The sequence below is a fragment of the Stenella coeruleoalba genome (assembly GCF_951394435.1).
Source record: "Stenella coeruleoalba genome assembly, contig: scaffold_142, whole genome shotgun sequence".
Lineage (NCBI taxonomy): Eukaryota > Metazoa > Chordata > Mammalia > Artiodactyla > Delphinidae > Stenella > Stenella coeruleoalba.
Genome location: NW_027646313.1, coordinates 381,451 through 396,708, shown reverse-complemented (window position 1 = coordinate 396,708; position 15,258 = coordinate 381,451).

Here is a 15,258-nt window from a genome sequence, read left to right as displayed (position 1 = left end):
CCCGTGCCCTCACACGCACGCTCCCCCTAAAGCGTTGCCGTACCCTCACCTGGACCCAAAACCGTCCCCGTCCCCTAACCCTAACCCTAGCCCGAACCCTAACCCTAACCCTTCCCCGAAGCCTGAACCTCACCCGTCCCCTAATCCTAACCCGTACGCTAACACTAACCCGCGCCCTCACACGCACGCTCCCCCTAAAGCGTTGCCGTACCCTCACCTGGACCCTAAACCGTCCCCGTCACCTAAGCCTAACCCTAGCCCGAACCCTAACCCTAACCCTTCCCCGAAGCCTGACCCTCACCCGTCCCCTAATCCTAACCCGTACGCTAACACTAACCCGCGCCCTCACACGCATTCTCCCCCTAAAGTGTTGCCGTACCCTCACCTGGACCCTAAACCGTCCCCGTCCCCTAAGCCGAACCCTAGCCCGAACCCTAACCCTAACCCTTCCCCGAAGCCTGACCCTCACCCGTCCCCTAATCCTAAGCCGTACGCTAACACTAACCCGCGCCCTCACACGCACGCTCCCTCTAAAGCTTTGCCGTACCCTCACCTGGACCCTAAACCGTCCCCGTCCCCTAACCCTAACCCTAGCCCGAACCCTAACCCTAACCCTTCCCCAAAGCCTGACCCTCACCCGTCCCCTAATCCTAAGCCGTACGCTAACACTAACCCGCGCCCTCACACGCACGCTCCCCCTGAAGCTTTGCCGTACCCTCACCTGGACTCTAAACCGTCCCCGTCCCCTAACCCTAACCCTAGCCCGAACCCTAACCCTAACCCTTCCCCGAAGCCTGACCCTCACCCGTCCCCAATCCTAACACGTACGCTAACACTAACCCGCGCCCTCACACGCACGCTCCCCCTAAAGCGTTGCCGTACCCTCACCTGGACCCGAAACCGTCCCCGTCCCCTAACCCTAACCCTAGCCCGAACCCTAACCCTAACCCTTCCCCGAAGCCTGACCCTCACCCGTCACTTAATCCTAACCCGTACGCTAACACTAACCAGCGCCCTCACACGCACGCTCCCCCTAAAGCGTTGCCGTACCCTCACCTGGACCCTAAACCGTCCCCGTCCCCTAACCCTAACCCTAGCCCGAACCCTAACCCTAACCCTTCCCCGAAGCCTGACCCTCACCCGTCCCTTAATCCTAACCCGTACGCTAACACTAACCCGCGCTCTCACACGCACGCTCCCCCTAAAGCGTTGCCGTACCCTCACCTGGACCCTAAACCGTCCCCGTCCCCTAACCCTAACCCTAGCCCGAACCCTAACCCTAATCCTTCCCCGAAGCCTGACCCTCACCCGTCCCCTAATCCTAACCCGTACGCTAACACTAACCAGCGCCCTCACACGCACGCTCCCCCTAAAGCGTTGCCGTACCCTCACCTGGACCCTAAACCATCCCCGTCCCCTAACCCTAACCCTAGCCCGAACCCTAACCCTAACTCTTCCCCTAAGCCTGACCCTCACCCGTCCCCTAATCCTAACCCGTACGCTAACACTAACCCGCGCCCTCACACGCACGCTCCCCCTAAAGCGTTGCCGTACCCTCACCTGGACCCTAAATCGTCCCCGTCCCCTAACCCTAACCCTAGCCCGAACCCTAAGCCTAACCCTTCCCCGAAGCCTGACCCTCACCCGTCCCCTAATCCTAACCCGTACGCTAACAATAACCCGCGCCCTCACACGCACGCTCCCCCTAAAGCGTTGCCGTACCCTCACCTGGACCCTAAACCGTCCCCGTCCCCTAAGCCTAACCCTAGCCCGAACCCTAACCCTAACACTTCCCCGAAGCCTGACCCTCACCCGTCCCCTAAACCTAACCCGTATGCTAACACTAACCCACGCCATCACACGCACGCTCCCCCTAAAGCGTTGCCGTACCCTCACCTGGACCCTAAACCGTCCCCGTCCCCTAACCCTAACCCTAGCCCGAACTCTAACCCTAACCCTTCCCCGAAGCCTCACCCTCACCCGTCCCCTAATCCTAACCCGTACGCTAACACTAACCCGCGCCCTCACACGCACGCTCCCCCTAAAGCGTTGCCGTACCCTCACCTGGACCCTAAACCGTCCCCGTCCCTTAACCCTAACCCTAGCCAGAACCCTAACCCTAACCCTTCCCCGAAGCCTGACCCTCACCCGTCCCCTAATCCTAACACGTACGCTAACACTAACCCTCGCCCTCACACGCACACTCCCCCTAAAGCGTTGCTGTTCTCTTACCTGCACCCTAAACCGTCCCCATCCCCTAACCCTAACCCTAGCCCGAACCCTAACCCTAACCCTTCCCCGAAGCCTGACCCTCAACCGTCCCCTAATCCTAACCAGTACGCTAACACTACCCCGCGCCCTCACATGCTCGCTCCCCCTAAAGCGTTGCCGTACCCTCACCTGGACCCTAAACCGTCCCCGTCACCTAACCCTAACCCTAGCCCGAACCCTAACCCTAACCCTTCCCCGAAGCATGACCCTCACCCATCCCCTAATCCTAAGCCATACGCTAACACTAACCCGCGCCCTCACACACACGCTCCCCCTAAAGCGTTGCCGTACCCTCACCTGGACCCTAAACCGTCCCCGTCCCCTAACCCTAACCCTAGCCCGAACCCTAACCCTAACCCTTCCCCGAAGCCTGACCCTCACCCGTCCCCTAATCCTAACCAGTACGCTAACACTACCCCGCGCCTTCACATGCACGCTCCCCCTAAAGCGTTGCCGTACCCTCACCTGGACCCTAAACCGTCCCCGTCACCTAACCCTAACCCTAGCCCGAACCCTAACCCTAACCCTTCCCCGAAGCCTGACCCTCAACCGTCCCCTAATCCTAACCCGTACGCTAACACTAACCCACGCCCTCACACGCACGCTCCCCCTAAAGCGTTGCCGTACCCTCACCTGGACCCTAAACCGTCCCCGTCCCCTAACCCTAACCCTAGCCCGAACCCTAAACCTAACCCTTCCCCGAAGCCTGACCCTCAACCGTCCCCTAATCCTAACCCGTACGTTAATACTAACCCGCGCCCTCACACGCACGCTCCCCCTAAAGCGTTGCCGTACCCTCACCTGGACCCGAAACCGTCCCCGTCCCCTAATCCTAACCCTAGCCCGAACCCTAACCCTAACCCTTCCCCGAAGCCTGACCCTCACCCGTCACCTATTCCTAACCCGTACGCTAACACTAACCCGCGACCTCACACGCACGCTCCCCCTAAAGCGTTGCCGTACCCTCACCTGGACCCTAAACCGTCCCCGTCCCCTAACCCTAACCCTAGCCCGAACCCTAACCCTAACCCTTCCCCGAAGCCTGACCCTCACCCGACCCTTAATCCTAACCCGTACACTAACACTAACCCGCGCTCTCACACGCACGCTCCCCCTAAAGCGTTGCCGTACCCTCACCTGGACCCTAAACCGTCCCCGTCCCCTAACCCTAACCCTAGCCCGAACCCTAACCCTAATCCTTCCCCGAAGCCTGACCCTCACCCGTCCCCTAATCCTAAGCCGTACGCTAACACTAACCAGCGCCCTCACATGCACGCTCCCCCTAAAGCGTTGCCGTACCCTCACCTGGACCCTAAACCGTCCCCGTCCCCTAACCCTAACCCTAGCCCGAACCCTAACCCTAACTCTTCCCCGAAGCCTTACCCTCACCCGTCCCCTAATCCTAACCCGTACGCTAACACTAACCCGCGCCCTCATACGCACGCTCCCCCTAAAGCGTTGCCGTACCCTCACCTGGACCCTAAATCGTCCCCGTCCGCTAACCCTAACCCTAGCCCGAACCCTAAGCCTAACCCTTCCCCGAAGCCTGACCCTCACCCGTCCCCTAATCCTAACCCATACGCTAACACTAACCCGCGCCCTCACACGCACGCTCCCCCTAAAGCGTTGCCGTACCCTCACCTGGACCCTAAACCGTCCCCGTCCCCTAAGCCTAAGCCTAGCCCGAACCCTAACCCTAACCCTTCCCCGAAGCCTGACCCTCACCCGTCCCCTAATCCTAATCCGTACGCTAACACTAACCCGCGCCCTCACACGCACGCTCCCCCTAAAGCGTTGCCGTACCCTCACCTGGACCCTAAACCGTCCCCGTCCCCTAACCCTAACCCTAGCCCGAACCCTAACCCTAACCCTTCCCCGAAGCCTGACCCTCACCCGTCCCCTAATCCTAACCCGTACGCTAACACTAACCCGGGCCCTCACTTGCACGCTCCCCCTAAAGCGTTGCCGTACCCTCACCTGGACCCTAAACCGTCCCCGTCCCCTAACCCTAACCCTAGCCCGAACCCTAACCCTAACCCTTCCCCGAAGCCTGACCCTCACCCGTCCCCTAATCCTAACCCGTACGCTAACACTAACCCGCGCCCTCACACGCACGCTCCCCCTAAAGCGTTGCCGTACCCTCACCTGGACCCTAAACTGTCCCCGTCCCCTAACCCTAACCCTAGCCCGAACCCTAACCCTAACCCTTCCCCGAAGCCTGACCCTCACCCGTCCCCTAATCCTAACCCGTACGCTAACACTAACCCGCGCCCTCACACGCACACTCCCCCTAAAACGTTGCCGTACCCTCACCGGGACCCTAAACCATCCCCGTCCCCTAACCCTAACCCTAGCCCGAACCCTAACCCTAACCCTTCCCCGAAGCCTGACCCTCACCCGTCCCCTAATCCTAACCCGTACTCTAACACTAATGCGCGCCCTCACACGCACGCTCCCCCTAAAGCGTTGCCGTACCCTCAACTGGTCCCTAAACCGTCCCCGTCCCCTAACCCTAACCCTAGCCCGAACCCTAACCCTAACCCTTCCCCGAAGCCTGACCCTCACCCGTCCCCTAATCCTAACCCGTACGCTAACACTAACCCGCGCCCTCACACGCACGCTCCCCCTAAAGCGTTGCCGTACCCTCACCTGGACCCTAAACCGTCCCCGTCCCCTAACCCTAACCCTAGCCCGAACCCTAACCCTAACCCTTCCCCGAAGCCTGACCCTCACCCGTCCCCTAATCCTAACCCGTACGCTAACACTAACCCGCGCCCTCACACGCACGCTCCCCCTAAAGCATTGCCGTACCCTCACCTGGACCCGAAACCGTCCCCGTCCCCTAACCCTAACCCTAGCCCGAACCCTAACCCTAACCCTTCCCCGAAGCCTGACCCTCACCCGTCCCCTAATCCTAACCCGTACGCTAACACTAACCCGCGCCCTCACACGCACGCTCCCCCTAAAGCGTTGCCGTACCCTCACCTGGACCCGAAACCGTCCCCGTCCCTTAACCCTTACCCTAGCCCGAACCCTAAACCTAACCCTTCCCTGAAGCCTGACCCTCACCCGTCCCCTAATCCTAACCCGTATGCTAACACTAACCCGCGCCCTCACACGCACGCTCCCCCTAAAGCGTTGCCGTACCCTCACCTGGACCCTAAACCGTCCCCGTCCCCTAACCCTAACCCTAGCCCGAACCCTAAACCTAACCCTTCCCCGAAGCCTGAACCTCACCCGTCCCCTAATCCTAACCCGTACGCTAACACTAACCCGCGCCCTCACACGCACGCTCCCCCTAAAGCGTTGCCGTACCCTCACCTGGACCCTAAACCGTCCCCGTCCCCTAACCCTAACCCTAGCCCGAACCCTAACCCTAACTCTTCCACGAAGCCTGACCCTCACCCGTCCCCTAATCCTAACCGTACGCTAACACTAACCCGCGCCCTCACACGCACGCTCCCCCTAAAGCGTTGCCGTACCCTCACCTGGACCCGAAACCGTCCCCGTCCCCTAACCCTAACCCTAGCCCGAACCCTAACCCTAACCCTTCCCCGAAGCCTGACCCTCACCCGTCCCCTAATCCTAACCCGTACGCTAACACTAACCCGCGCCCTCACACGCACGCTCCCCCTAAAGTGTTGCCGTACCCTCACCTGGACCCTGAACCGTCCCCGTCCCCTAACCCTAACCCTAGCCCGAACCCTACCCCTAACCCTTCCCCAAAGCCTGACCCTCACCCGTCCCCTAATCCTAACCCGTACGCTAACACTAACCCGCGCCCTCACACGCACGCTCCCCCTAAAGCGTTGCCGTACCCTCACCTGGACCCTAAACCTTCCCCGTCCCCTAACCCTAACCCTAGCCAGAACCCTAACCCTAACCCTTCCCCGAAGCCTGACACTCACCCGTCCCCTAATCCTAACCCGTACGCTGACACTAACCCGCGCCCTCACACGCACGCTCCCCCTAAAGCGTTGCCGTACCCTCACCTGGACCCTAATCCGTCCCCGTCCCCTAACCCTAACCCTAGCCCGAACCCTAACCCTAACCCTTCCCCGAAGCCTGACCCTCACCCGTCCCCTAATCCTAACCAGTACGCTAACACTAACCCGCGTCCTCACACGCATGCTCCCCCTAAAGCGTTGCCGTACCCTCACCTGGAACCGAAACCGTCCCCGTCCCTTAACCCTTACCCTAGCACGAACCCTAACCCTAACCCTTCCCCGAAGCTTGACCCTCACCCGTCCCCTAATCCTAACCCATACGCTAACACTAAACCGCGCCCTCACACGCACGCTCCCCCTAAAGCGTTGCCGTACCCTCACCTGGACCCTAAACCTTCCCCATTCCCTAACCCTAATTCTAGCCCGAACCCTTACCCTAACCCTTACCCGAAGCCTGACCCTCACCTGTCCCCTAATCCTAACCCGTACGCTAACACTAACCCGCGCCCTAACACGCACGCTCCCCCTAAAGTGTTGCCGTACCCTCACCTGGACCCTAAACCGTCCCCGTCCCCTAACCCTAACCCTAGCCCGAACCCTAACCCTAACACTTCCCCGAAGCCTGACCCTCACCCGTCCCCTAATCCTAACCCGTACGCTAACACTAACACGCGCCCTCACACGCACGCTCCCCCTAAAGCGTTGCCGTACCCTCACCTGGACCCTAAACCGTCCCCGTCCCCTAACCCTAACCCTAGCCCGAACCCTAACCCTAACCCTTCCCCGAAGCCTGACCCTCACCCGTCCCCTAATCCTAACCCGTAAGCTAACACTAACCCGCGCTCTCACACGCACGCTCCCCCTAAAACGTTGCCGTACCCTCACCTGGACCCTAAACCGTCCCCGTCCCCTAACCCTAACCCTAGCCCGAACCCTAACCCTAACCCTTCCCAGAAGCCTGACCCTCACCCGTCCCCTAATCCTAACCCGTACGCTAACACTAACCCGCGCCCTCACACGCACGCTCCCCCTAAAGCGTTGCCGTACCCTCACCTGGACCCGAAACCGTCCCCGTCCCCTAACCCTAACCCTAGCCCGAACCCTAACCCTAACCCTTCCCCGAAGCCTGACCCTCACCCGTCCCCTAATCCTAACCCGTACGCTATCACTAACCCGCGCCCTCACACGCACGCTCCCCCTAAAACGTTGCCGTACCCTCACCTGGACCCGAAACCGTCCCCGTCCCCTAACCCTAACCCTAGCCCGAACCCTAACCCTAACCCTTCCCCGAAGCCTGACCCTCACCCGTCCCCTAATCCTAACCGTACGCTAACACTAACCCGCGCCCTCACACGCACGCTCCCCCTAAAGCGTTGCCGTACCCTCACCTGGACCCGAAACCGTCCCCGTCCCCTAACCCTAACCCTAGCCCGAACCCTAACCCTAACCCTTCCCCGAAGCCTGACCCTCACCCGTCCCCTAATCCTAACCCGTACGCTAACACTAACCCGCGCCCTCACACGCACGCTCCCCCTAAAGTGTTGCCGTACCCTCACCTGGACCCTGAACCGTCCCCGTCCCCTAACCCTAACCCTAGCCCGAACCCTACCCCTAACCCTTCCCCAAAGCCTGACCCTCACCCGTCCCCTAATCCTAACCCGTACGCTAACACTAACCCGCGCCCTCACACGCACGCTCCCCCTAAAGCGTTGCCGTACCCTCACCTGGACCCTAAACCTTCCCCGTCCCCTAACCCTAACCCTAGCCAGAACCCTAACCCTAACCCTTCCCCGAAGCCTGACACTCACCCGTCCCCTAATCCTAACCCGTACGCTAACACTAACCCGCGCCCTCACACGCACGCTCCCCCTAAAGCGTTGCCGTACCCTCACCTGGACCCTAATCCGTCCCCGTCCCCTAACCCTAACCCTAGCCCGAACCCTAACCCTAACCCTTCCCCGAAGCCTGACCCTCACCCGTCCCCTAATCCTAACCCGTATGCTAACACTAACCCGCGCCCTCACACGCACGCTCCCCCTAAAGCGTTGCCGTACCCTCACCTGGACCCTAAACCGTCCCCGTCCCCTAACCCTAACCCTAGCCCGAACCCTAACCCTAACCCTTCCCCGAAGCCTGATCCTCACCCGTCCCCTAATCCTAACCCGTACGCTAACACTAACCCGCGCCCTCACACGCACGCTCCCCCTAAAGCGTTGCCGTACCCTCACCTGGACCCGAAACCGTCCCCGTCCCTTAACCCTTACCCTAGCCCGAACCCTAACCCTAACACTTCCCCGAAGCCTGACCCTCACCCGTCCCCTAATCCTAACCCGTACGCTAACACTAACCCGCGCCCTCACACGCACGCTCCCCCTAAAGCGTTGCCGTACCCTCACCTGGACCCTAAACCGTCCCCGTCCCCTAACCCTAACCCTAGCCCGAACCCTAACCCTAACCCTTCCCCGAAGCCTGAACCTCACCCGTCCCCTAATCCTAACCCGTACGCTAACACTAACCCGCGCCCTCACACGCACGCTCCCCCTAAAGCGTTGCCGTACCCTCACCTGGACCCTAAACCGTCCCCGTCCCCTAACCCTAACCCTAGCCCGAACCCTAACCCTAACTCTTCCACGAAGCCTGACCCTCACCCGTCCCCTAATCCTAACCCGTACGCTAACACTAACCCGCGCCCTCACACGCACGCTCCCCCTAAAGCGTTGCCGTACCCTCACCTGGACCCTAAACCGTCCCCGTCCCCTAACCCTAACCCTAGCCCGAACCCTAACCCTCACCCTTCCCCGAAGCCTGACCCTCACCCATCCCCTAATCCTAACCCGTACGCTAACACTAACCCGCGCCCTCACACACACGCTCCCCCTAAAGCGTTGTCGTACCCTCACCTGGACCCTAAACCGTCCCCGTCCCCTAACCCTAACCCTAGCCCGAACCCTAACCCTAACCCTTCCCCGAAGCCTGACCCTCACCCGTCCCCTAATCCTAACCCGTACGCTAACACTAACCCGCGCCCTCACACGCACGCTCCCCCTAAAGCGTTGCCGTACCCTCACCTGGACCCTGAACCGTCCCCGTCCCCTAACCCTAACCCTAGCCCGAACCCTAACCCTAACCCTTCCCCGAAGCCTGACCCTCACCCGTCCCCTAATCCTAACCCGTACGCTAACACTAACCCGCGCCCTCACACGTACGCTCCCCCTAAAGCGTTGCCGTACCCTCACCTGGACCCTAAACCGTCCCCGTCCCCTAACCCTAACCCTAGCCCGAACCCTAACCCTAACCCTTCCCCGAAGCCTGACCCTCACCCGTCCCCTAATCCTAACCAGTACGCTAACACTAACCCGCGTCCTCACACGCATGCTCCCCCTAAAGCGTTGCCGTACCCTCACCTGGACCCGAAACCGTCCCCGTCCCTTAACCCTTACCCTAGCACGAACCCTAACCCTAACCCTTCCCCGAAGCCTGACCCTCACCCGTCCCCTAATCGTAAGCCGTACGCTAACACTAACCCGCGCCCTCACACGCACGCTCCCCCTAAAGCGTTGCCGTACCCTCACCTGGACCCTAAACCGTCCCCGTCCCCTAACCCTAACCCTAGCCCGAACCCTAACCCTAACCCTTCCCCGAAGCCTGACCCTCACCCGTCCCCTAATCCTAAGCAGTACGCTAACACTAACGCGCGCCCTCAAACGCACACTCCCCCTAAAGCGTTGCCGTACCCTCACCTGGACCCTAAACCGTCCCCGTCCCCTAACCCTAACCCTAGCCCGAACCCTAACCCTAACCCTTCCCCGAAGCCTGACCCTCACCCGTCCCCTAATCCTAACCCGTACGCTAACACTAACGCGCGCCCTCACACGCACGCTCCCCCTAAAGCGTTGCCGTACCCTCAACTGGACCCAAAACCGTCCCCGTCCCCTAACCCTAACCCTAGCCCGAACCCTAACCCTAACCCTTCCCCGAAGCCTGACCCTCACCCGTCCCCTAATCCTAACCCGTACGCTAACACTAACGCGCGCCCTCACACGCACGCTCCCCCTAAAGCGTTGCCGTACCCTCAACTGGACCCAAAACCGTCCCCGTCCCCTAACCCTAACCCTAGCCCGAACCCTAACCCTAACCCTTCCCCGAAGCCTGACCCTCACCCGTCCCCTAATCCTAACCCGTACGCTAATACTAACCCGCGCCCTCACACGCACGCTCCCCCTAAAGCGTTGCCGTACCCTCACCTGGACCCTAAACCGTCCCCGTCCCCTAACCCTAACCCTAGCCCGAACCCTAACCCTAACCCTTCCCCGAAGCCTGACCCTCACCCGTCCCCTAATCCTAACCCGTACGCTAACACTAACCCGCGCCCTCACACGCACGCTCGCCCTAAAGCGTTGCCGTACCCTCACCTGGACCCTAAACCGTCCCCGTCCCCTAACCCTAACCCTAGCCCGAACACTAACCCTAACCCTTCCCCGAAGCCTGACCCTCACCCGTCCCCTAATCCTAACCCGTACGCTAACACTAAACCGCGCCCTCACACGCACGCTCCCCCTAAAGGGTTGCCGTACCCTCACCTGGACCCTAAACCGTCCCCGTCCCCTAACCCTAACCCTAGCCCGAACCCTAACCCTAACCCTTCCCCGAAGCCTGACCCTCACCCGTCCCCTAATCCTAACCCGTACGCTAACACTAACGCGCGCCCTCACACGCACGCTCCCCCTAAAGCGTTGCCGTACCCTCAACTGGACCCAAAACCGTCCCCGTCCCCTAACCCTAACCCTAGCCCGAACCCTAACCCTAACCTTTCCCCGAAGCCTGACCCTCACCCGTCCCCTAATCCTAACCCGTAGGCTAACACTAACCCGCGCCCTCACACGCACGCTCCCCCTAAAGCGTTGCCATACCCTCACCTGGACCCTAAACCGTCCCCGTCCCCTAAACCTAACCCTAGCCCGAACCCTAACCCTAACCCTTCCCCGAAGCCTGACCCTCACCCGTCACCTAATCCTAAACCGTACGCTAATACTAACCCGCGCCCTCACACGCACGCTCCCCCTAAAGCGTTGCCGTACCCTCACCTGGACCCGAAACCGTCCCCGTCCCCTAACCCTAACCCTAGCCCGAACCCTAACCCTAACCCTTCCCCGAAGCCTGACCCTCACCCATCCCCTAATCCTAACCCGTACGCTAACACTAACCCGCGCCCTCACACGCACGCTCCCCCTAAAGCGTTGCCGTACCCTCACCTGGACCCTAAACCGTCCCCGTCCCCTAACCCTAACCCTAGCCCGAACCCTAACCCTAACCCTTCCCCGAAGCCTGACCCTCACCCGTCCCCTAATCCTAACCCGTACGCTAACACTAACCCGCGCCCTCACACGCACGCTCCCCCTAAAGCGTTGCCGTACCCTCACCTGGACCCTAAACCGTCCCCGTCCCCTAACCCTAACCCTAGCCCGAACCCTAACCCTAACCCTTCCCCGAAGCCTGACCCTCACCCGTCCCCTAATCCTAACCCGTACGCTAACACTAACCCACGCCCTCACACGCACGCTCCCCCTAAAGCGTTGCCGTACCCTCACCTGTACCCGAAACCGTCCCCGTCCCTTAACCCTTACCCTAGCCCGAACCCTAACCCTAACCCTTCCCCGAAGCCTGACCCTCACCCGTCCCCTAATCCTAACCCGTACGCTAACACTAACCCGCGCCCTCACACGCACGCTCCCCCTAAAGCGTTGCCGTACCCTCACCTGGACCCTAAACCGTCCCCGTCCCCTAACCCTAACCCTAGCCCGAACCCTAACCCTAACCCTTCCCCGAAGCCTGACCCTCACCCGTCCCCTAATCCTAACCCGTATGCTAACACTAACCCGCGCCCTCACACGCACGCTCCCCCTAAAGCGTTGCCCTACCCTCACCTGGACCCGAAACCGTCCCCGTCCCCTAACCCTAACCCTAGCCCGAACCCTAACCGTAACCCTTCCCCGAAGCCTGACCCTCACCCATCCCCTAATCCTAACCCGTACGCTAACACTAACCCGCGCCCTCACACGCACGCTCCCCCTAAAGCGTTGCCGTACCCTCACCTGGACCCTAAACCGTCCCCGTCCCCTAACCCTAACCATAGCCCGAACCCTAACCCTAACCCTTCCCCGAAGCCTGAACCTCACCCGTCCCCTAATCCTAACCCGTATGCTAACACTAAGCCGCGCCCTCACACGCACGCTCCTCCTAAAGCGTTGCCGTACCCTCACCTGGACCCTAAACCGTCCCCGGCCCCTAACCCTAACCCTAGCCCGAACCCTAACCCTAACCCTTCCCCGAAGCCTGACCCTCACCCGTCCCCTAATCCTAACCCGTACGCTAACACTAACCCGCGCCCTCACACGCACGCTCCCCCTAAAGCGTTGCCGTACCCTCACCTGGACCCTAAACCGTCCCCGTCCCTTAACCCTAACCCTAGCCAGAACCCTAACCCTAACCCTTCCCCGAAGCCTGACCCTCACCCGTCCCCTAATCCTAACATGTACGCTAACACTAACCCTCGCCCTCACACGCACGCTCCCCCTAAAGCGTTGCTGTACTCTTACCTGCACCCTAAACCGTCCCCATCCCCTAACTCTAACCCTAGCCCGAACCCTAACCCTAACCCTTCCCCGAAGCCTGACCCTCAACCGTCCCCTAATCCTAACCAGTACGCTAACACTACCCCGCGCCCTCACATGCTCGCTCCCCCTAAAGCGTTGCCGTACCCTCACCTGGACCCTAAACCGTCCCCGTCACCTAACCCTAACCCTAGCCCGAAACCTAACCCTAACCCTTCCCCGAAGCAGGACCCTCACCCATCCCCAAATCCTAAGCCATACGCTAACACTAACCCGCGCCCTCACACACATGCTCCCCCTAAAGCGTTGCCGTACCCTCACCTGGACCCTAAACCGTCCCCGTCCCCTAACCCTAACCCTAGCCCGAACCCTAACCCTAACCCTTCCCCGAAGCCTGACCCTCACCCGTCCCCTAATCCTAACCAGTACGCTAACACTAACCCGCGCCCTCACATGCTCGCTCCCCCTAAAGCGTTGCCGTACCCTCACCTGGACCCTAAACCGTCCCCGTCCCCTAACCCTAACCCTAGCCCGAACCCTAACCCTAACCCTTCCCCGAAGCCTGACCCTCACCCGTCCCCTAATCCTAACCCGTACGCTAACACTAACCCGCGCCCTCACACGCACGCTCCCCCTAAAGCGTTGCCGTACCCTCACCTGGACCCTAAACCGTCCCCGTCCCCTAACCCTAACCCTAGCCCGAACCCTAACCCTAATCCTTCCTCGAAGCCTGACCCTCACCCGTCCCCTAATCCTAACCCGTACGCTAACACTAACCAGCGCCCTCACACGCACGCTCCCCCTAAAGCGTTGCCGTACCCTCACCTGGACCCTAAACCGTCCCCGTCCCCTAAGCCTAACCCTAGCCCGAACCCTAACCCTAACCCTTCCCCGAAGCCTGACCCTCACCCGTCCCCTAATCCTAACCCGTACGCTAACACTAACCCGCGCCCTCACACGCACGCTCCCCCTAAAGCGTTGCCGTACCCTCACCTGGACCCTAAACCGTCCCCGTCACCTAACCCTAACCCTAGCCCGAAACCTAACCCTAACCCTTCCCCGAAGCAGGACCCTCACCCATCCCCAAATCCTAAGCCATACGCTAACATTAACCCGCACCCTCACACGCACGCTCCCCCTAAAGCGTTGCCGTACCCTCACCTGGACCCTAAACCGTCCCCGTCCCCTAACCCTAACCCTAGCCCGAACCCTAACCCTAACCCTTCCCCGAAGCCTGACCCTCACCCGTCCCCTAATCCTAACCAGTACGCTAACACTAACCCGCGCCCTCACATGCTCGCTCCCCCTAAAGCGTTGCCGTACCCTCACCTGGACCCTAAACCGTCCCCGTCCCCTAACCCTAACCCTAGCCCGAACCCTAACCCTAACCCTTCCCCGAAGCCTGACCCTCACCCGTCCCCTAATCCTAACCCGTACGCTAACACTAACCCGCGCCCTCACACGCACGCTCCCCCTAAAGCGTTGCCGTACCCTCACCTGGACCCTAAACCGTCCCCGTCCCCTAACCCTAACCCTAGCCCGAACCCTAACCCTAATCCTTCCTCGAAGCCTGACCCTCACCCGTCCCCTAATCCTAACCCGTACGCTAACACTAACCAGCGCCCTCACACGCACGCTCCCCCTAAAGCGTTGCCGTACCCTCACCTGGACCCTAAACCGTCTCCGTCCCCTAAGCCTAACCCTAGCCCGAACCCTAACCCTAACCCTTCCCCGAAGCCTGACCCTCACCCGTCCCCTAATCCTAACCCGTACGCTAACACTAACCCGCGCCCTCACATGCACGCTCCCCCTAAAGCGTTGCCGTACCCTCACCTGGACCCTAAACCGTCCCCGTCCCCTAACTCTAACCCTAGCCCGAACCCTAACCCTAACCCTTCCCTGAAGCCTGACCCTCACCCGTCCCCTAATCCTAACACGTACGCTAACACTAACCCTCGCCCTCACACGCACGCTCCCCCTAAAGCGTTGCTGTACTCTTACCTGCACCCTAAACCGTCCCCATCCCCTAACCCTAACCCTAGCCCGAACCCTAACCCTAACCCTTCCCCGAAGCCTGACCCTCAACCGTCCCCTAATCCTAACCAGTACGCTAACACTACCCCGCGCCCTCACATGCTCGCTCCCCCTAAAGCGTTGCCGTACCCTCACCTGGACCCTAAACCGTCCCCGTCCCCTAAGCCTAACCCTAGCCCGAACCCTAACCCTAACACTTCCCCGAAGCCTGACCCTCACCCGTCCCCTAATCCTAACCCGTACGCTAACACTAACGCGCGCCCTCACACGCACGCTCCCCCTAAAGCGTTGCCGTACCCTCAACTGGACCCAAAACCGTCCCCGTCCCCTAACCCTAACCCTAGCCCGAACCCTAACCCTAACCTTTCCCCGAAGCCTGACCCTCACCCGTCCCC